At 50.8% G+C, this 22363-nt stretch overlaps 1 protein-coding gene across 6 annotated transcripts in view; it reads left to right on the top strand.

Annotated features, from left to right (window-relative positions):
• The window catches only part of NEDD4L (NEDD4 like E3 ubiquitin protein ligase), a 324616-nt gene that overhangs the window by 3976 nt on the left and 298277 nt on the right, over positions 1 to 22363 (top strand). The gene's annotated exons all lie outside the window — the stretch shown is intronic.

Raw genomic sequence — 22363 nt, 5'->3', positions numbered from 1 at the left:
TTGTCACTGTTGTTTGTGCTTCGTTTACATTGGCAGTAGGTGTCAGAATCCACCCAGAGCCATGGGGCCAGGGTGCCTAGGAGGGCCCATGTGGATCTGAGCTGAGTGTGTTGTTAACAGTGAAAACCAGTGCAAGCACAAGAGGCTGCCTCCTGTGTGTAGCTACAGGGTGTGTGTAACTGCGTGGGGCATGGAGACATCTTTTATTAATTTGTTGCCTCCTGACTGGTTCTGTGGGGTGGCACACACATTGTATCCCGGGAGAAGAGTCTAGTCCGTCTTCCTTTGGCAGGTTTTTCCTAGCAGGAAAAAAAGCCGGGGGTGTTTTTGATGACTGCACATTTCCACGTATTTGCTTTTTCCTGGGAGGTTCCATGCTGTCAGGTCGCCTTTCGGAGAACCAGGGCATGCCTTCATGGAACGCTAACAGCACCTTGTTGAATGCACACCGTTTGATTTCTCTCCCTGAATTAGTCCACGGAATACAACAGATGGGAGATTTTGACGGGCTCTGAGAGGAGGATGTGTGATGTGCGAAAGATAGGGACGTTTGCCTGGGCAGTGCCTCCGCAGGAAGAGTCCCTGTGCTCTGTGGACGTCGCTTGCCCAGCCTCTTAGCAAAAGCAGGCACCCACACCTAGCAGACTCTTCACATTAGATTTGTGTTTTCTTTGAGGTTCATGAAGAGCATTGTACGTGGGGAGCGCAATTAGCCATGTCCCGTCTCGTAAAGACTGTTGAGCCCTGGCTTCTGCTGGTGCTGCCTCTGTCTTGTTAACCACGAAGGTAGCGGGATACCAGGCTGTGCTGCCAACTTTGGGAAGGTATCCTGGTTGGCCTTGTACAGAAATTAACAGCCCTGTTGGTCTAGAAACATGAAACTTAATTTTTCCCCATTTACACAGGGGGTAATGCACTGTGTTAAGTATGTAAGGTCTGATCTATGTGGGTTTGTATTCTCTAAATAATGAAAAAAGACGAGAGAACAGTGGGGCATCAAAGCAGAGGGCGCTGTTTCTGGGACCATCAGCCTCGGGCTGTCCTGTTTGTAGGACAAAGGGGCTGAAGATGGGAATTTTGGTTGTGTGCATGTACGTGCTGTTTTAATTTGTGTCGTGTGTGTCTGGCAAAGACTCTTCTGGTGGGTTAGCGTTCATATTCACCCCGATTTGAATCCGGTTATTTCAAAGAACCAAATTTGAAGTCACCATCAGAGGTGAGGGGGTTTGGTGCTGGAGGGAGTAGCAGTCTAACAGAACTTTCATTCATGGCCCCAGATGAGATCTGGTCTGGGATCAAAACAGCCTGGACTAGTTTCTGCATCTGGTGTGGTGTGGGTCCTTGGCCTTTTATTTTTGATATTTAATTTTGGCAGTCTATAGGCACATTTTGGCATAGTCTATCATGGCTGTTACTGTGAACCTTCTGAAATCTTTTACTACATCTTAGAAAGGTACCTTTTATTGAAAGGATTTTCTGCTGGGTGAAATACTAGGGATGGGCGGCAGCCTTATGTTAGGTTTGGCAGTAAGGGGGGTGTGTGTGTGTGTTTAGAATGAGGCAGACGGTAGGCTGAGAAAGGGCAGGCTTCCTCTGGCCCACAGGGAGGGAGCTGGCTGATGTGCCGGGTGCCCCCTGTGCATGGGAGCCTTAAGCACGTGCTGCCTCAGTTCATCGTGCCAGCCCTGTGAACTGCACGCCGATGGGCAGGTGAGAGGCAGTTACAGGGCCAGGTCTGTTGGTTGCCCTCATTAAAAAAAAAAAAAGTTTTCTTGTAAAAAATAAACACTTATTTGAAAGCCAGAGTTATAGAGATAGAGAGGTAGAGGTAGAGAGATTGATTTTTCCATCCACTGGTTCATTCCCCAGAGGGCTGGGATTGGGCCAGGTCAGAGCCAGAAGCCAAGAACTCCATCCAGGTCTCCCACGTGGGTACAGGGGCCCACGCACTTGGTGTATCTTCTGCTGCTTTCCCAGGAGCGTTATTGAGGAGCTGGATCATAAGTGGAGCAGCTGGTACTCGCATCTGCACCCATGTGGGATGCCAGTGTTGCAGGTGGTAGCTTAGCCTGCTGTGCCGCAATGCTGGCCCCAATTGCCCTCTGTTTGTTTTGTTTTTTTTTTTTTTCTTTCTCAAAGATTTATTTCAAAGGCAGGGTTAGAGAGAGGCAGAGGCAAAGAGAGAAAGCTTCCATCTACTGGTTCACTCCCCAGATGCCTGCATCGGCTGGAGCTGGGCCCATCCGAAGCCAGGAGCCAGTAGCTTTTGGGTTACCCATGCCAATGCAGAGGCCCAAGGACTTGGTCATCTTCTGCTTTCCCAGGTGCATTAGCAGGGAGCTGGATTGGAAGTGGAGCAGCCGGGACTTGAACTGGCACCCGTATGGGATGCTGGTGCTGCAGGCTGCGGCTTCACCTGCTGTGCCCTCGTTTTTAACGTGTGGAATAATCATCCCTTATTTCCAGGTATCCTGGAAGATCCTCATAGTTCAGTTTTTCAGACTAATGGAAGGTGGAGATAAATGCCATCGACTGCAAAATGGTGACTCCTGGGCCAGATCTTTATGTCTGCTGTTTGAAAGCTTGGAGTTTCTCCTGAAAATGGTAAAAACCTGGCTTCACCGGACCCAGTGTCTCACCTGGCAGCCATCAGGGCAGGGGCTGTGCCTCCGGGCCCTGGAGATGTGGCAGTTGGGTGTGGTTGCCCCAGAGTTCAGCGCTCTCTCTCATTTTGGAGGTCTCTTCACTCATTTGTCCATAATTATGCACTTCGTAGCAAATGTTTCTGGTTACCCTTTGGCACAGAAATCCTATTTCTTTCACTTGAATGTGCTTTCAGGCTTAAAACACACCATTATTTTGTGTACCACTAAGAAGCACAGTCAGCCCATGAGACACTGTCACTTGTTGAAGCCTCCTTGGCTCAGAGATGTTGAAGGAGAGCAGATGCTTGATTATTACTTTTTAAAATATTTTTTTGAAAGGCAGAGTTACAGAGAGAGAGATCTTCCATATAACTGACTAACTCTCCAAATAGTCGCAACCTTGCGGGGCTGGGCCAGGCTAAAGTCCAGCAGCTGGACTGGAATCGCCACCCAGACAAGATGCCAGTGTTGCAGATGGCAGCTGAACCACTGCACCTCACACGCCAACCCCCACAAGGATGGTTTAGGGTGGCTGTATGACAGGGACTAGAGACCTGGGATGACCCCAAACTGTCAGTCGTTCAACGTTTGGAAGTTAGCAGTCAGATTTCCTGTCTGAGAAAAGGGCTGGAAGGAGAGGAGCGCGGTCGGTGGGCAAGTGCAGAGCAGCCCGAGCCCAGGTGGTAGCGCCTCGCTCTGATGCGGGACAGTGCCCGGGCCCTGCTGTGTGTCGTCTGTGCGAGAGGGCAGAATGCTCCAGGGAGGCTTTCAGCAGTCACAGCACAGGCACTGCTGGGATCTGAAGGTGGCCGCTGAGCCGCATGTTCCTTGAGGAAGAGCAGGCTTTCTCAGACCATAGCAGAGATCTGAATCAGAAGTGGAGCAGCCGGGACTCGAACTGGCGCCCATATGGTATTGTGGCACCGTGGGTTAGGCTGCTGCTTGGGATATGCACATCTTGTGTCAGAATTCAAGTACTGGCATCTCTGCTTCCAATCCAGTTTCCTGCGGATGCACCTGGGAGACAGCAACCAGTGGTCCAAGTTTTTATTTTCTGCCACTTACGTGGGAGACCTGGATGGAGTGAGTTCGTGGCTCCTGGCTTCAGCCGTAGCTGTTTTGGACATCGGGAGAATAAACCAGTTGGCTGAAGATTCATTCTCTCTCTCCTCTCTCTCTCATCTTGCCTTTGAAATAAGTAGTTTTTCTAGTCAACACTTAATAATTGTACTTATTTATGGGGAAGCACGGTTTTGAATAATTGGTGAATATGCATAGTTTGTAGTTCTTCAATTTTATTTTCTTCAAGAATGTGTTGGTAGAATCTGTCAACACTGACAGTTCATAGTAGGCTCTGTTTTGTTGTCAGAGTTTATTTGAATGTTTCATTACTGAGAAGCAGTTCACAACACAGGACTGCTCAGACTCATTCTTTAATCACCGTGGAGCACAGTGGAAAGGAAAGCCATGGTGTGGCCCTGGGCACCCCGACACCAGGGACTCCCTCAGGGAAGTCTGGGGATTCTGGGAGCTGCAGTCTACTTGATATGTATTCAAGGGAAAAATGAGTAACCCCAAGGAAGAAATCCTTGTGAACACATGAAAAGCCATTGAGTTGGATTTTTTAAGTGGGTGAATCGCCTTGTATGTGAGATAAATCTCAGTAAAACTGTTTAAAAATTAAGAATGGTTTTGGAGTGTATCACTATGGTAACAACATGTTTGAATTCCTGCTAAATTGCTTCTGCACTTGTTAATTTAACCATCTTTTTGGCCTTGTGCAGTATTTAAAAATGCATCATAAAAATGCAGCGAAATGTGGTAGAATGGTAACATTAAAATTTTTCTATTTGAAGTTAGAAGATCTATATTAAGAATTTGTTGCTGCCTTTGGATTTTGGGTCCCAGATGAGTAGGAAAAAAATGAAAACGGGATCCTCACTTGATGTTGTAGATGTTGGAGTAAGTAGGTTTGTCTTATCAAAGTCGCTTGTTAATTGGTAATAAAGCAAACTACATTTTGACCATCTGATAGTTCATGTTAAGGAAGATCAAAATAGTTTACAAATAGCTTACAACAGGAAGTGTAAGGGTAGTGGGGTTAATGAAGGATGTGGGAAGTGTAACAAAATGTTACTTTCTGTTTTTATGTTGTTCCTCTTCCTGAGCGCAGTGTAAAGACGGGCATTTCGTTTTCTGACTATAGGTGGCAATGTTCTGTTTACTTTTTAATGTCACTGTTGGCTTGGCTGTTTCTTGTGAGTGGAATATGGAAATGAGAGGGGGATTTAGAGATGGGAATGAAAACATTTTTAAAAGGATCGGTTAGTTAACAAAAACACCTGCGGCAGTGTTTCTCTCGCTGAGGGCAGTGTGGGAGCCTCAGTTTCCCAGGCTTTCAAAGTTTCCCTTCCCCAGGGCATATCCGGTGTTGGAAGAGGGGTGGAAGTTTGGATTTGGGGAAGGAAGTCCCTGCAGCACCGAACCGTGGAAGAGCTGCCTGTGTCACAGTTCCCGTTCTGCTGCGTGGACCCTGCCACGCCTCACTGCCTAGGAATCGGTTATCCCCGCCCCTGGGTTCGATGGCCAGAGCTGCTCTTGGCTCCTGATGCAAGCCTGTGGCTCAGGTTCTAGCAGAGGGAGCTTGTAGATGCACAGTGTGGTCGCGTCCTTGGTCAGCGCACAGGAGCTCCTTTTAGTTGGGATGTTCTGCCCCTGAGTGGTCTGGACCTTGGCTGCTTCTGTGGTGCCTTCGAGTGGGCAGAGCCGTGTTACGTAAGTGCGTCTGGGGTAGCTAGCTTAAATCTGACACTTCAGTTGACTTTTTGTCCCTGGCTCTGGAGTCCTGTATCTTTGCAGAAATCACCAAGTTTAATGGCAGGGCTCTCAGGTTCCCTGGCTGTCATCAGATTCAGTGTTTGGGACTTCTTGGCAAGTAGGCGTCCACTGTTGTGTTCTTTTTGTTCCTCTGCTCACCAGGAGGAAGAGGCCACTCGGAGGGCTGGGCAGTTCATCCTGTGAAGGGAAGGCTTGCAAGGGCTCACGTGCTCTGTGGGGAGGCTGAGCACCGGGTCAGGTGCTGTCCCCTCCTCTGTCCCTCGGATGGGGCCGCACTGGGCCCTGGCTTTCCTGGGATGCCGAAGTGAGCCGTGGGTGGATTGGTTGAGCAGCTCTGGCCCATTCCTTCCCCCCCCCCCCCCATACCAGGCAGACCCAATGGTGCAGTGACAGTGACCTGAGCAGGAGCCAGGAGTCTATGGCCTGGAACTCCATCCGGGTCTCCCATGTGGTGGGTGCCCAAGCACTCTGGCTGTCTTCTGCTGCTGTCCCACGTGCGTTAGCAGGGAGCTGGATGGGAAGTGGAGCTGCCAAGGCTCCATCCACTGTTCGTGTGGGATGCCAGTGTGGCAAGCAGCGGCTTAACCTGCGCCACTGCGCCAGCCCCACTGACGGCTGTTGCATTCTAGTTCCAGTTCCCATTTCCAGGCCCAGGCGAGGCCTGGCTGTGTCTGTCTCCTTGGAGCTTGTCTGGGTTGTGTGTTACGTTGTGTCTTTAAAGCAGTTCTGCCTCCTGACCTGCCCAGTGAACACCTGTGAGGGCGGAATGTTGTAAAATGCAAAGGTGAACAGCTTTTTGTTTGTTTGTTTTAACTGGCCTGCATGGCTTTAGGTTTTGGCAAGGGTTAGGTGTCGCCCTTGGTGGGGTGTGGTGAACATAGGCTTTGGATCAGGGGTAAGGCAGACTTATTTACACATGGAAGAGGTGTTTTGTTTGTTTGTTTTTAAGACTGGATGTCACTTTGGTATGGTCTCTAAGAAAGGAGATGCAAGCCTAACCTACTTAGAGAGCGGCTTTGCTTGGTAAGCGCTCGCTGTTAACTATTGAACAATGAGAGAAACCCGTGTGTCCTGCTGGAATTCCCCGCTCCACATTCTTGCTCCTGATCGCCCAGCCGCCCTTTGAGCCCGAAGGGGCCAATCTGCAGGCTGCTAGGAGTCTGGCTGCTGCGGGACTGCCTCCCGGCTAGCGACCAGGTGTCTTCAGGGTATCCTGGGAAGGGCAGGGCGCTGAGGCTCAGAGCAGCGCCGAGAAGCCGTGTGTGTGTGTGTGTGTGTGTGTGTGTTTATGCTTCCCTCTCGCACTGTGTGTGATGTTTGCGTTCTGCCCTAGTTGCGGGCGGACGGCACGTCAGCCTGGACCAGGGTGCTGCAGAACGTTTGTGGAAAATGGAATTAAGCAGATGCTTACTTTTGGTGTAAAATATTTTGAAAGCTCTGCATAGTTTTCTTGTTTAATAATACCAGTTATGAAAGGCCTTTCCTATATGTGCGTTGCAAAAAGCGTGCGCGCCAAAACTGAAGTCATCCCTTCATTCCGTCTTCTGTGGGCTGCTGGAGGTCCCCTTGTATTTGGTTCTGGTCACGTTCACCCTGGATAGCTGAACCCGCGGCTCCCCCACCCCCCCCCACCCCGGGGTTGAGCTCCCCGTGTGGACTTTGCATTCTGGAGTGTGTTTCTGCTGATGCCTGAGAAACTGGCATGTGGCACCGTAGGCCATGCCTGCCTCTGGTGCCAGGATCTTCACCTGCGGCGAATGTTACTGAGGAAAGAGCACTTGAAGGTGGGAGTGCAAGCTTTGAGAAGGGAGGTAGAGAAGGTGTAGGGCAGCCATGGAGGGGTGGGGAGACGCAGAAGAGTATTTAGTGACATGGAACCGTCAGGCATGTAATGTGTAGCAAAAGGAGGTTACAGAACTGTGGGTGAAGTAGAATCCTATTGTTATTAAAGTGATTACACATAAAAAGTGCCCGCGCGTCTATCTCTTTGAGCAAAGGGATGATAGGTCATTTTTTAAAATTGTCATCATTTTTGTTTACTCGTTTATTTCTATTTCTACAACAGGCATTTTTTTTTTCTATGAGGGGTCTTCAAATAGTTCTTGGAAAATGCATATTTTTTAAATGCCATGTGTGGGTTTCAAATGATTTTGCACCTAAACAAACTGAAACTGAATTTTTTCCACCGCATTTCAGAGACAGAGCTCGTGTGAGAGAGACAGGGAGATGGAGAGCTCCTGCCCACGAGGGCACTCTGTTAGTGCTGGCAGTGACCAGGACCGGGCTGAGGACAGAGCTCGGAGCTGGAAACTCAGTCCTTGGTCTCCCATGTGGGTGACAGAGGCTCCGTTAGCAGGGAACTAGGGTCAGGGTCCAGAGCCAGGCATAGTACCAGGAGTATTAATCGCTGGTTCAAACACCTGTCCCCAAACTTTGCTTTTAATTCCAGTGTTTTTTTGTTTTTTTTTTTTTTTTTTTTTTTGAAAGAGTTTCTTTATTTGACAGGTAGAGTTACAGAGACAGAAAAGTCGTCCATCTGGTGGTTCACTCCCCAAATGGCCCCAACAGCCAGAGTTGAGCCACTCTGAAGCCAGGAGCTTCTTATGGGTCTTCCTTGCAGGTGCAGGGGCCCAAGAACTTGGGCCGTCTTCCACTGCTTTCCCAAGCCCTAAGCAGAGAGCTGAATTGGAAGTGGAGCAGTCAGGACACAAACCGGTGCACATATGGGATGCTGGCACTGCAGGTGGAGGCTTAGCCCACTGTCCACAGCGCCGGCCCCCTTTTAATTCTATTTTCCAAGATGTTGTTGAAGCACTCTCCTGTAGGTATTGAGATCAGTTGGAAGGAGACTCCCCCACCTGCCTGCGCTTCAGGCTTCAGCTAAAAATGAGGGCACCTGCTCCATGCAAAGACTGATACTTTGTGCTCATGGAACCCGGATTTGTGGGGGCCCGCCTTGTGCTTTGTGTCTAGAGATACCCAGGTCATTGCACTGCTGGATTACGAGCTCACTCCTGCATTGGGAGGGAAGGGATAGATAAAAAAATCGAGTACTTTTCCAAAAAAGTGACTGGTAAATTAGTTTTCTTTTTTCACTAGCAGCTTGCAAAACAGGTGTTTTATTTTCTCTACCGTGGACACTTAACATTGGTATTTTCATCCCACTGTGCATGGCAGTTGCAGAAAAGTTTTAATTTTTAATGGTGTTTTGCGTTCTCCGGAATCTTTGTGTGTACTGTGAAAATTGTGGCCTGTGATAAAACTCATCTTTTTTTTTTTTTTTGAGCTTTTCAGTTAGAACCTTATTATTTTATTATTACTAGATTTCAGTGCCAAGTAGTGGGATGTGGCAAAATGATAGCTGTGTGTAGCTGTCGTCACTCATGCAGACATCTGAGGGGCTGTGGCTCTTCATTTTGACTTCCAGCTGGCTTCTGAGGTCCATCGAGGGTTGGGTGGGACCTGGAGTACGTCTCCTCCCAGACTAAAAGGTGGCATCGACGGCACCATCGCCATGCTGCCTCCAGCCTGAGACCAGTCTTGGGTGAGACGAGGCCAGGCCCAGCTCCAGTATGTGTTTGCTGCACTGAGTTCCCAACACTCCGGCCATCTCCCCCCCATACTGCTCGCCCCCTGCCCCCCACCAAGAGCTCCTGCTTCGGCATCTGAGCACCGCGGAGCTGGAGTCCGCCAGTGGCAGTGTGTGGACCGCGGTGCCCCTTGTGTCACTGTAGATGATGGAGGTCATCACGGCCTGGTTCAGCTTTGATGTGTCAGCCAGGAAGCGTCCACTGAAAGGACAAGGACGCGTGGCAGCTCTGTGATGTCACCATGCAGCCAGCGTTGTCGGTTTCTCTACTCCACCACTTACAGGCGGTCTCTGTCAGGGCCTTGGTTGTCACAGCGTGGTGGCCGTGGGCAATCCGAGGGCCCCCTCCCGCCCCGCTCTGGGATGTGAAGAGGGAGGAGAAAGGCCTCCTGTGGCTTTCTCTCGAGTTTGAAGATCTCTCATCCCCAGAGGGCCCCGGGAAGTCTCTCTGGTGTCCCCTTAGCCCGTGCAGGCTTAGATCCGCTCGCCGCTCCCCAGGAGGGTGCTGTTCCCCGAGCGACGGTGCGGTCAGCCAGGGTGTCCCGCTGGTCCACCTCCTGGATAGGTCACTCTCCTGCAGGCGCAGACACCTTCAGAAATGCCCGTGGCTTCCCGAAGCACAGGTGCCCTCCTTCCCTCCTCGGGGAGCCCCGCAGGTGTCCGGCTAAGCTGCTGCTGTCTCTGGGTGTACTCTTCTAGCACTGAAAGGAGGTTTTTGTCTCGTGTTTTTTAGTGGCCTGGGGATGTACAGCTAAGTAGGTCACAGTAGGTTCTATCCCTCAACATGTAGAACCTACAGTGGCACAAAAGGAACAGGGTGACCAAGGTGGACCCTCTGTTGGAGAAGGGGGGAGACAAGAAGTCTTTCACTGGGTAGCTGACTGAGCCGGGCTGGTAGCTTCTGGTTCTGCAGAGGGTGCCCAGTGTGCCAGTCGCCTTGGGTCGTTGTCCTCTGCCCCGTACCGGGATGGGGGTGGGGACTGGCACAGTTCCCTTTCTTGGGTCCTGCTTGGCCTGGGCTTGGGGCTTTGGGGTTGAATACCCACAGGCTGGAGTCTGCCCAGCTGCGGGTCTCTTTGCAAACCATTGCCATGAAACACTCAGCTTCTGGGTTTGTTTGCTTCCATGGCTGTAGCCACGCTGGCGATGCCATGTAGCCAGAGTCTCAGGTTCTGGGGATTCTGGGTCTGGGCTGCAGCCCCCATACCCAGCTCATCCCCTTTGCTTCTGCCTTGTGGCAGTTGGAGAGCAGCGTAGAGCAAGGAGGCATGGTTTGGGTTGGACCAGGCGACCTGGGCAGTTTAACCCTGCAGGTTGGGCTCCGGCGTACGAGTAGGGCTGACTACCCTGGCTTGAGACTGTGGGACTCGTGGTACCCTCCGCCCTGCCTGCCGAGGGAATCGAAGAATTATGGTAAAGTACACGTGAAGTTAAAGTGTGTGGTTTGGAGGCAGTAAGTACCTTCACAAAGCCATCACTGCCGTCTGCCTCCCGTACTCGTGTTTTAGAAATGTGTACTTTATTTGTAATGAAGGGGGAGAGAGCACGCATGAGCGAGCGTGCACACTTGCATCTACTGGCTCCCTTCCCAACCGGCTGCATCTGGACCCGTAGAAGCTGGGACCTGGAACTCCGTGTGGGTCTTCCCTGTGGGTGGCTCAGGAACCCAAGTACTTGAAGCATTATTTGCTGCCTTGTAGCGTGCACATTAGCAGGAGGCTGGGATTGGAGTCGGGACTTGAACGTCCAGGCACCCAGGTAAGGCATGCAGGTGTCCCAAGAGGCAAATGCCTGTCCCGTCCACAGAATTCTTTTCATCTTGCAAAACCAATACCTCCCCATTCCCTGTTCTCCCAGTCTTCCTCTTTCTGATACATCACCCGTGCCATGGTTCTTGAGTGTGGGCAACAGCAGCTGATTCTGAAGAATTTGAATAGCAAGGGAACCCCTTGAAGGGACTGTGGGTAGCAGGGATGTACCTGCCACAGTGGGGAGCCAGGCCTGGACCGCGGTCGGGGACTTGGGAAGGCCGAGATCCCAGAACTGCAGCTGCTGGCATGTTGTAGTTTCTTTGTCACTCGGCTCAGAGCTCTGTCTCTCTCTCAGGCAGGGCACCCTGTCCCTCCACCCACCGGCGCACCCCAGGTGCAGCAGCCTCCTGTGCGTTGAGGGCGCCATGGCTCATGTGCCTGTCTCGGGGAGATGAGCCGCTCCATGCAGCGAGGGCCACAGCCCATGGAATCCGCCCTCATCCCTGGCTCGGGCTCAGGCCCCTGGAGGCTCTGCTCTTTTCCAGCGGAGTTTGCAGATTAAACCATCTCGGGAGATCTGTGGATCAAAAAAAAAATTGTCTTGAAAAGATCTTTTTGAAATTTGTGGTGCGAATTGCTCTGAAGTGTTCTCCTGCCTGCAGAGTCTAAGTGGAAAGACCCCTCGCTTCTGCCGGCCCGAGAGAGGCGAGTGCCTTCCACAGCCTCACGATCCCCCGACCCCACCCGATTCTTCAAAGAGCAGAGATTCTGGAGACCCCCCGCCGCCGATACCAGAGCATCGGCCTTGAGGATTCGAGGATTCGCGCTGCCCCTCTCGGCAGGGCGGTCTCCTCAGGGACGTGTGGCCCAGTGGTTAGGACACTGAGTGCCTGGGTTCGATGCCCACCGTGGCTTCCTGCTGATGCAGATGCTGGAGGCAGGTGATGGCCCGGTCAAGTAATCGTGCTCCTGCCGCCCACGTGGGACACCTGGATCAAGGTGCTCCTGGGTTCTGTCCAGTCCAGCCCTGGCTGTTACGGTCATTTGAGGAGGGACGAGTAGGTGAGATCTGTCTGTTTCTTTGCCCCTTTGCCTCTTAAATAAATAAGGAAGGGCAGGCAGGCAGGCAGGCTGGGGGGAGAGAGACAGACACAGAGGGAAAGAGGGAGGGAGAAGAGAGAAAGGGACGGTATCCGTGTCCCCAGCTGTTAAGTCTCCGGAGCACACCTGGGTGCTGAGAAGCGGCTCCTTCCAGAGCAGCAAGGATGCTACAGCGTTGGGGACCTGCCCACCTGACTCTCAGGCCCCACAGGAGTGCCCGTGTGCTGCGTGCTGCTGTGAGTGCTGACGCTAACTCACCTGTTGTCTGACATGGTGACCGCAGTTCATGACAGCAGATTGTATTGGAAGCTACTGAGAGAAGATTTTTTTTTTTTAAGTTTGATTCAATTTATTTGAAAGGCAGAGAGAGAGGAGATCTCCCACCCACTGGGGGTGCCTGCAGGAGAAGCCGGGAACTGGGGCTGAGTTTGCCCAGTCTTGGTTTCCGCCCGGAGGACAGGTACTAAACTCCTTGAGCTGTCACCTGCGGCCTCACAGGATGCCCGTTAGGAGGTGGGAGGTGCTCCTGGCATGGGGTGGGTGGAGGCCGGGACAGCCAAGCAGCTTAGAAGACCCCCACAGCCATGAGCTGGCCCTAAAATGTCACCAGGGCTGAGACTGGGAACCCTGCTCTGGGACGTCAGGGGTCTTCAGGCAATTCGTGGGACATACATATCCTGAAAACATCGCCTAGGTCTTAGAGGTGTCTTGCACCAAAATAAACATAATCTTTTACTTGCATTTTACTGTGCACTTCTTGAGGTGCCCTCGTGGTCTCGGTCATGTGAGGTCACAACTCTTTCTCTGGTTTATCAGGTGAGAAAAGGGAGGTCAGAAGGGAGGGGTCACTTGGCCAAAGCTGGCTACTGGTGGCCAGAGCAGAGTGGAAGTGCGGGTTTTCCACGTGTCACTGTCCAGACACAGCCTCCTGTCCGCTGCGTCCTTCCTCGTGGCCACGTGCAGGGGGGCACACGTGGGGAGGCAGGATGCTTTCTGCCCAAGGGCGGCTCCAGGCAGGCAGGCAGGTGGCTGAAGGAACAGCTTTGAGGGGAAGGCTTTCCTCCCCGCAGGTGGAGTGTGGGAACCTCACCATCTCTTCCTTTTCAAGCACTGTGGCAGTCAAGGTAGGATACAAATACAGAAACTCAGGCAGGTGTTGTGACGCTGCGGGTATGAACACTGGTTCGAGTCCCAGCTGCTCCACTTCTGATCCAGCTTCCTGCTGATGCGCCTGGGAAACCTGAAGATGGCTCAGGACTTGGGCCCCTGCACCCAGTGGGAGACCTAGATGAAGTTCCTGGCTTCAGCCCAGCCCAGCCCTGGCCACTGCAGCCATTTGGGGGAGTGAACCATTGAATGGAAGATCTCTCTGTCTCCCTTATCACACTCTGTAATCCTACCTTTCAAATAAACAAAATCTCTAAAAAAAAAAAAGTGAAGACAAGATCTTAAGTTCAAACCCCATTTATTTTCCATGCATGTGAACTCATCCAGGCTTCTCATATTAACGATCCTTTGGGAAGGGGTAGGAGGAAAAGGAATTTGGAAGGTCAGGATGAGGGAGTGGAACCCCCGAACATCTTCTGGCTTGCCAGAGTTCACCTGAGTGTGCTGGAGTGGATCTGGTCGCTGTGGCAGGTGTGTGGGCTTCTGGTTCCGTAGTCCTGTCTGAGCAGTTGTTACCCAGTGTCTGGGAGGACTTTTGCTTATGCCACTGCCTGCCTTCGTGACCTGTGACGTCACCAGCATTAGGCGTGAAGTTCTCACAGCGGAACTCTTCATCAGATCGTGTTGTTGGGGTCTGCACAGTTACGCAGGTGTGTTAAGATAGTCTCTGGGTAGGGCTCTGAGTGAGGCTCTCTGCTGAGATTCAGGTAGGTGCTTTCTCCGTGTGATTGCTGCAGTGACAGAGTCTTTATGTTGTCCCATGTTTTTTTTTTTTTTTTTTCCTGCCTGGCCACACAGCGACCTGGTGCACTGGGCTGCTGGGACCCTCTGGTGAGTGCGAGGCTTCTGCACCTCTCCCCGAGGGCCTGTTCCTGCACAGCCGGGCAGGACTTAGGGGAGGCAGGCGTGTGCTGCACCTTGTGGTCTGCTAGGAAGCAGAGGCTCAGAAGAGCTTTTTGGGGTGGGCACTCGTGGACCAGGGCAAGCAGACAGGGCCTCAGGCTTAATGGTGGGAGAGACCAGTGCTGGGTTCATGTTTTAATGATGAATACAAAATCAAGGGAAAACGGGGAAAAAGGGGCGCCTACAACCTTGTTTACTTCGTTGCTGCCCTGAGTTATAGCACGGCATTGAAGGCCAGCATGGCTGCTTCTTTTCAGACTCCGTGTTGTTTAGAGTCCCAGGTATAACAGGACTGTGGTGACAGGGATGTGTGGCTGAGAAATTTGAAGGATCAGTGACAGTCAAGGAACACTTCTGTATTGAGCTCAGTTTTGGGCGAGTAATCTTATTACTCTCCAAGGTTTGATCTGTTATATTCATGTTAATCAGTGCTAAGCTGATTGTGCTTATGTTTTTTTTTAACTTTTATTTAATGAATATAAATTTCCAAAGGTGCTTATGTTTTATTCCATTCTGAAATTTCCCATGGAGGAATACCTTCTTCTAGTGTTGCTTTCCTGGGAAGGATAGTGGGTCATGTGTTTCCTCTTATGTTGTGGGAAGACAGCAGGCAACATGATACAGTAGTTTTCTAAGGCTTGAATAAGGTGGAGGGATCCCTTAGAGAAGTCAGCCTAGTGCTGCCTTGTTTTTATTGTAATGTTTTTTTTTCTTAAGATTTTTACTTATTTATTTGACAGTTACAGAGAGAGAGAGAGAAAAAGAAAGGTCTTCCTTCTGTTGGTTCACTCCCCAAGTGGCCGCAGATCTGAAGTCAGGAGCCAGGTGCTTCTTTCTGGTCTCCTGTGCAGGTGCAGGGCCCAAGCACTTGGGCCATCCTCCAGTGCCCTCCCAGGCCACAGTATAGAGCTGGACTGGAAGAGGAGCAACCGGGACTAGAACTGGCGTCCATATGGGACGCTGGCGCCGTGGCATAACCCTCCGCCTGCGGCACCGGCCCTTGTAACATTTCTTAAAATGGGAGGGGTCTTAGTCATGGGCATTGTGTATTAGGAAAACACCATGCTTGGATATCATGCATGTTCTGCACCAAATAAACTTACCAAAATTGGCATTTTGATGAAGTGGGTTAAGTGGCTGCTTGCAATACCAGCAGCCTGTATCAGAGCACTGGTTTGAATCTTGGCTGCTCCACTTCCAGTCCAGCTCCCTGCTAATGGGTCTGGGAAGGCAGTGGCATGCTTGGGCCCAGAAGGAAGACCTGAAGTTCCAGGCTCCTGGCTTTGGCCTGGACCAGGCCCAGCTGTTGTGACCATTTGAGGAGTGAACCAGTGGATGGAAGATCTGTCTCTCCCTCTCTCTCTGTCACTCTTTCAAATAAATAAATATTTTAAAAACGTTACCTTTTTTTTTAAAGAAAATTTTATTTAATGAATACAAATTTCATAGCTACAACTTTAGGAATATAGTGTTCTTCCCCCCATAGCCACCCTCCCACCCCCCACTCCCGTCCTGTCGTCTACTCCCTCTCCCATTCCATTCTTCCTTAGGATTCATTTTTAATTATATAAAGCAGACCAACTCTGTACTGAGTAAATATTTCCACAATTTATACCCACACACACACAAAGTATAAAGTACTGTTTGAAAACAAGTTTTACAGTTAATTCTCATAGTACAGCACATTAAGGACAAAAGTCTTACATGGGGAGTAAGTGCACAGTGGCTCCTGTTGTTGTTTTAACAGTTGACACCCTGATTTAGGATGTCAGTGATCACCCGAGGCTTTTGTGATGAGCTGCCAAGGCTATGGAAACCACTTGAGTTCACAGACTGTCAGTATTTAGACAGGACCATAGCAAAGTGGAAGCTCTCTCCTCCCTTCAGAGAAAATTACATCTTTTTTGATGGCCCCTTCTTTCCACCGGTGTCTCACAGAGATCCTTCATGTAGATAATTTTTTCTGCCACAGTGTCTTGGCTTAAGTGCCTGAAATGTTCTCATGGGCTTTTTAGCCAGATCCGAATGCCTTAAGAGCTGATTCTGAGGTCAGAGTGCTGGAAAAAACCTTACCTTTTCACGCCATTTTCCATGAACTCTTTGGTTTCCTTATCCACCCAAATATAAAAGGAATAGACATATTTTCCGGTGCTGTGTCACCATAGCTATCACAACAACATCATAGCCAATATGCAGATGCATTATGAAAATTGACAAGTGAATGCCGCTGCGATGTGGTGCTGTGAACATGTGGTGCTGTTCTGTTGAAACTACATCTGTCGTCTGTGCTCAGGAAGCCCTGGCCGTTAGGACAGGTTTTCCTTTCCTGACCGGTTCCTCGTCCAGTGGGTATTCTTTCTCTCACTTCCTGAATTCCGACTTCTGTTGTACTGTGACTGGAGCTTGAGTGCCTCACTGACCTACAGGCTTACAGAGAGATGCAGGAGAGTAGGGCCACTTGAAGCCTGTCGCTCCCCCATTCGCGGAGGAACGACACCAGACCCTGCGCTGTTCTTTTTGCCCGGCCCTTCCCGGGTTAGCTGCCGTTCATTCCCTCACTCGTGGAAGAACGATGCCGTCCCGGGTTAGCTGCCAGCCCCTCCACCTCCGTGGAGGGGCGGCACCCCACCGCCGCTTTCCCCGCTTCCGCGGAGGAGCCGCATACCGCCGGCCAGCTCTCTCAGGGGCTCCTCAGATGTTGCTCTCAGATGTTCCTGGTGCATGTTGTCTCTCTCCTCCTTTATAGTCCTCTTCCACCAATCCCAACTCTGCTGCCCACACGCCGAGCACGCTGCTCTCCTCCAATCAGGAGCAGGATCAGCTCCTGCAGGTTACTGGTCGAACTGGAGGCAGCTGTGTAGAAGTTGTTTACTCCTCTCCCAGCGCCATATTGTGGGAGAGCAGATGCATAGAATAAGTCTTAATTCCAGTAACTTAGTCTAGTCTCAGTTGCTCCCCACAGAAGCCCAGGAATCCTGATCTAGAATGGGCTTGTACAGATGCTCCCCACCTTATTTAACTTTTTATTTATTTATTTCCACCTTTTAATTTGAAGGAGAGAGAGAGAGAGAGAGATACTGATGGATTTTCCATCTAGTGGTTCACTTCCCAAAGGCCTAAAATAGCCAGGGATGTGCCAGGTTGAAGCCAGGAGTCTGGCATTCAGTGCAGGTCTCCCCTGTGGGTTGTAGGGACCCAGGTTCCTGAGCCCTCACCTGCTGCCTCCCAGGGTGAGATTAGGAGGATGCCGGATCAGAAATGGACTAGCTGGGCTTGAACCCAGGCACTCCGATGTGGAGCTGTGGCAGCCCAGATGGCGACTCAGCTGTGCCAGACATCCAAGCCATGTCTCTGACTTATGATGTTTCAGTGTTAATGATCTCTTGATTGGACTGTGGTGTGAAAGTATACCCACACTTTTTGACTTCCAGTACAGTATTCAACAAACAATGCTAGATCCTCAACACTTTTTTTTTTTTTTTAAATAGAACAGGATTTGGTCAGATGATTTTGTCCCATCTGTAGGCTAATGTTAAATGTTCAGAACATTTTAAAGTAGATGAGGCTATGGCTTCAAGTCTCAGCTCTGCTTTTTTTTTTTTTTTTTTTTGACAGGCAGAGTGGATAGTGTGAGAGAGAGACAGGGAGAAAGGTCTTCCTTTGCCGTTGCTTCACCCTCCAATGGCTGCCACAGCTGGCGCGCTGTGGCCAGCACACCGCGCTGATCCGATGGCAGGAGCCAGGTGCTTCTCCTGGTCTCCCATGGGGTACAGGGCCCAAGCACTTGGGCCATCCTCCACTGCCTTCCTGGGCCACAGCAGAGAGCTGGCCTGGAAGAGGGGCAACCGGGACAGAATCCGGTGCCCCGACTGGGACTAGAACCCGGTGTGCCTGCGCCGCTAGGTGGAGGATTAGCCTATTGAGCCGCGGCGCTGGCTCAGCTCTGCTTTTGAGTCTAGCTTCCCACTAGGATGCACCCTGGGAGGCAGTGAGTGACGGCTCAAGGCTTGGGTCCCTGCCACCCATATGGTACACCAGAACTGAGTTCTAGCCTCTTGTCTTTGGCCTGGCCCAGCCTTGGCTGTTGTGGGCGATTACAAAGTGAACCAGTTGGTGGAAGATTTCTTTCTGTCTCTCTGCCTTTCAAATTAAAGAAAATTAAGGAGGCTAAACTATACTTTGATGTTCAGTAGATTAGATTGCAGCATGCAATTTTGAGTTTGGTTGTTTCAAGTTACTGTAGGCTTCCCAGGGTGTAGCCTGTTTGGAAGTCAAGCAGCATCTGCACTAATGGGTTATTGTTACCTGAGACTTCTGTGCCAGGTGTGGTCCTGGCTGTCCAAGAAGTCATCTGCATCCGGGAGGGGGGGAGGGTGTCCTCGTGGGTGGTGGACCCTCTCTGATGGCCAGCGTGCTTGTTCATCGTCTCTGCCTTTACACAGCAGTGACTCGTCAGAATCTGTGCAACCGTCAGCTGGTCCCAGCAGTGGGCCTACAGTGGAGACTGTCAGATGAGAAACATTTCATTCCTTTGGTGCTATTTGATCCTGCCTGCACTTTTAAAGAGTTTGGTACTGAATATTCCCCTGGTAACACCAGTCATTGAGTCGCTCATCTTTCTACTCCTTAGCAACTCCTTTTCCATTGTCACCGTCAGATGACCTTGCTGATTTTCAAAGTGGAAATGCTTTTGTTGCATTTTTTTCGAGGCCAACAAAAATCCATTATTGGCTCTGGAGTGCCTGGCTCAGATCTCTGTGCCGCGGCTGTGAGCGGGCGCCTCGGCCCCTGCGCTTGCTGCTAACTGTACTAGTTTCCCGTCTGACTCGGGTATTTTTGCTTGAATGGTTCCCTTTTGCTTTGGTTTCTCTTTGCCGTGGCTGACAGCAGAACGTGGACTGGCCTGTTTATTTTTTTCAGAGATAGGCTGGACATTGCCCCTGCCAATGAGCATTAATATTTCAAGGTTGTTGCTTGGGAGGCGCTGCGTTTGCCTTTAAAGGGGTCACCATGGGTCAGTGCACTTCTTGGTAATCCTTGCTCTGTCAGAACTGCCTGTTTAGCTGGGTTACTAGCCACGCTCATCTCGTTACCTTACCGTAGCACCTCATTAAAACAGTCTTGCCCTGAACACTCATCTCCGTCATTGTGGTCGGGTTTAAAGCTGTTTCTAGAAGGGAAATTCATCCCGTGGGAAAGCACACCTGCCCGCTACTCTGCCTCTCCTTCTCTGTGTGTAACTCTTGACTTTCAAACAAATACATATTTAAAAAAGTTTTACTTATTAGAGAGAGAGAGAGAGAGAGAGAGAAAGAAAGAAAGAGAGGTCTTCTGTCCTCTGGTTCACTCCCCAAGTGGCTGCAATGGCCAGAGCTGGGCTGACCCAAAAGCAGTAGCCAGGAGTTTCATCTGGTCTCCCACGTGGGTGCAGCGGCCCAAGCACTTTGGCCATCCTCCGCTGTTTCCTCAGGCCATTAGCAGGGAGCTGGATTGGAGGTGGAGCAGCCAGTACTCAAACCGGCACCCATCTGGGATGCCAGTACCACAAGAGGCTTAGCCTACTCCTCCACAGTGCCAGCCCCCTGGGCTTGGCTTTTGACATTGGTTTCTGGGTACTGGGAAATGAAACAAGAGGCCGAGAGAGAGGTTTCTCAGTGAACGCTATAGCTCGTGTGGAGGTCGGCTTTATCTGTGTGATGTGTCTCAACTCAGGTTCCTTCACACACATGCGCGGCGTAATGCAGAATTTGTCATCTCTTAATGTTTTAAGAGCCTGCCTCTTCAGGTGAACTTAAATGTGTTTTGATTTTTGTCAAGAAAGAACAACAGCACAAAGCAGAAGCGTCAGGAGCTCATAAACCTACGTCCATAAACAAAGTGTACAGAAGCAAATGGATGTGGGAAGTGGTCTTTTGGTTTAGGGTCTGATGGGTTAAACTGTGCAGTCACAGTTTAAAATGGGTGTGGATAAAGCAGGTGTCTCAATCCGATTCTGGGGATGTGTCTATGTTCCATCTGATAGCTTGGTGATCTCAGGCTTGGAGGAGTGAACACACAAGGAAGTGATGTTGTCTTGTACCCCTGCTCAGCGCTCTGGTAAACTCTCCTTCTCTTCCTACTTGAGAGGGTCGTCGGGAGTGAGATCTGATTTGACATTTTCCAGTTACAGCAATGGCTGGGATAAGGTGAGCCACGGCAGGTCTTCAAGGGTGTACCTGGATTACCTGGTTGGCACACCTGGCTGGGAGCCTGGGAGGTTACACCTGGTGCACTGATGGCTCCCATGGAACTGGCCCCCCAGTTAGGAAGTGGGGTTTGAGTGCTGTCACAGCTGCCCCCGAACACTGGTCTTGCTGATGTTTGGCGCGTGTCCCCTGGAGCCCAGGAGTGGGAGCTGGAGAAAGGAGTGCAGTACTGTGTTATGCAGGTGGGCGGTGAGGTGAGGTGACCTGGGAAGCTGGCACGTCCCTGTTGGCCTGGGAATGCAAGGATCTTAGGTAGCAGCTGTTGGCTGCAGCAGGGAGTGGGGTCTGTGTCAAGGTACTCTGGGTTGTGGAGCTTCCTGAAGGCACCGTGGGACTGCACTGTGTCACAACAAGGCGACAACAGTCTTTTTTTTTTTTGTAAAGATTTATTTATTTGAGAGGCAGAGTTTGATAGAGAAGTCTTCCATTCACTGGTTTATTCTCCAAATGGCTGCAACAGCCAGATCCGGGCCTATCTTCAGCCAGGAACCTGAAGCTGTTTCTTCCGGGGCTCCCATTCAGGTGCAGGGGCCCATGAACTTGGGCCATCTTCCACTACTTTCCTAGGCCATCAGCAGGGAGCTGGATTGGAAGAGGAGCAGCTGGGACATGAATCGGTGCCAATATGGGATGCTGGCGCCACAGGCAGAGGCTTAACCTATGCCACAGTGCTGGCCCCGACGAGTCTTGAACACAAAGAACAGAAATACGGGTCCCTGTTCTTAAAGATGAGGTTTGCATGTAGTATTGGCAGATGGAAAAATGATTGCGACTTGCAAAGAAAGAGCTAGATGAGGAAAGAATGAATTTGATTCTGCACCACCCAGAGATAAAAGTGAGCAAACTGTCATAACTGTCTTCTGTTAGGGGTTACCACTGATGCGGAGTTGTTCTGCAGGAGGTGTCAGGGAGGTGGGTGGCCATGGCCCAACCTTGCTCCTGCATTGATGGGAATGTTCTGGGCCTCTGGGTCTTTCATTCTGCCTTTGGAAGGCTGTGCTCCCCTGTGGCTCTGCTCCAGAGTAGTTTATCAAAAGGTGCGACAGCACCTTGTGCCTTCCTCAGCACGTGTCAACAGCGCGATGAGTACTGTTGGGGAAGCCTTCATTTTCAAGCGACCAAACACCAGCAGGGTTAGAATTGAAATTGAGGTCATCTCGCCGGGAGGCAGCTTTCAGATGCTGAAGTCAGTATAAATTTAGTAATGGGGAAGACGTTACTCCTGAAAACACTCCTGCCCCTCGCCTTCTCTTTGTTGGCTCAGTCGTAGGATCGGTCCTGGGGATTGTGCTCCAGGCAAAGTCGACTGCACGAGGGCAGTGGTTGTGCATTTTCCAAATCTTTCTTGGACTGGATGTTGTTTAAAACAAAAGGCAGAAGTCTCTTGGGCCACAACCAACTAGGAAATGTTAATGCTGTTACGTTGGGTGACCCCTACTGCTAAATGTAAAGTAGTGGTAAGTAGCCCACTGGAACTGCACGCAGGGCCCTGCCATTCTGATGGCTGAGTAAGGACCTCTCAAAGTCTTCACTATAAAATGGGAACGTTGGCAAAACTCATCAGTACCAATTCCAAGGAATTACTGTTCAGGGAGAACATGGGAGCGCCATGGAGTGGGGAGTTCTGTGGTGGTTGAACCTGCCCCTATCCCATTCCCCCGCCCCACCGTGGTAGCTGTGAAAACCAGCAGTGTAGCAGGCACTGCCCAGAGCAGAACAGAGCTGGAGCTCCTGCAAGGATCATCCCCAAAGAAGTGGCACAGTCCCGCTGGTCTGGCAGCTTGCTGGGAAGCCCTTCTGGGGTGCTTGTGTTTATTTGACCTGATTCAGCTCGCTTTGTGCAAACAGCTCTCCCCGCCGAGCGTTTGTTGAAAACAATCAGTGGTAATAGTTTAATCTCAGCTGCCTGAGTTTGTGCTGCTGTTTGAGCCCAACTTCAAAGTGGCTGACTTTAAAAAAAAGTGGGGAGGAAGTGTCATTGGGAGCTCTGAAAGGCACCCACGTATTTCTGGGGCTCTGCAGGGCTCTGTGCCTGCCCAGGAAGGACCCGAGAAAGCACCATGTTCTCGCCTGTGGCTGACCTTGAAGCCCTGTGCGAGCAGGAAGTGAGCTCTACTGAGGTCA

This window comes from Oryctolagus cuniculus, chromosome 10, assembly GCF_051225735.1.
Source record: "Oryctolagus cuniculus isolate XC-2025 breed Fujian yellow rabbit chromosome 10, ASM5122573v1, whole genome shotgun sequence".
In the NCBI taxonomy this organism is placed as follows: domain Eukaryota; kingdom Metazoa; phylum Chordata; class Mammalia; order Lagomorpha; family Leporidae; genus Oryctolagus; species Oryctolagus cuniculus.
The sequence above is the reverse complement of the archived record's forward strand: the minus strand, read 5'-3'. Positions and strand labels throughout refer to the sequence as shown.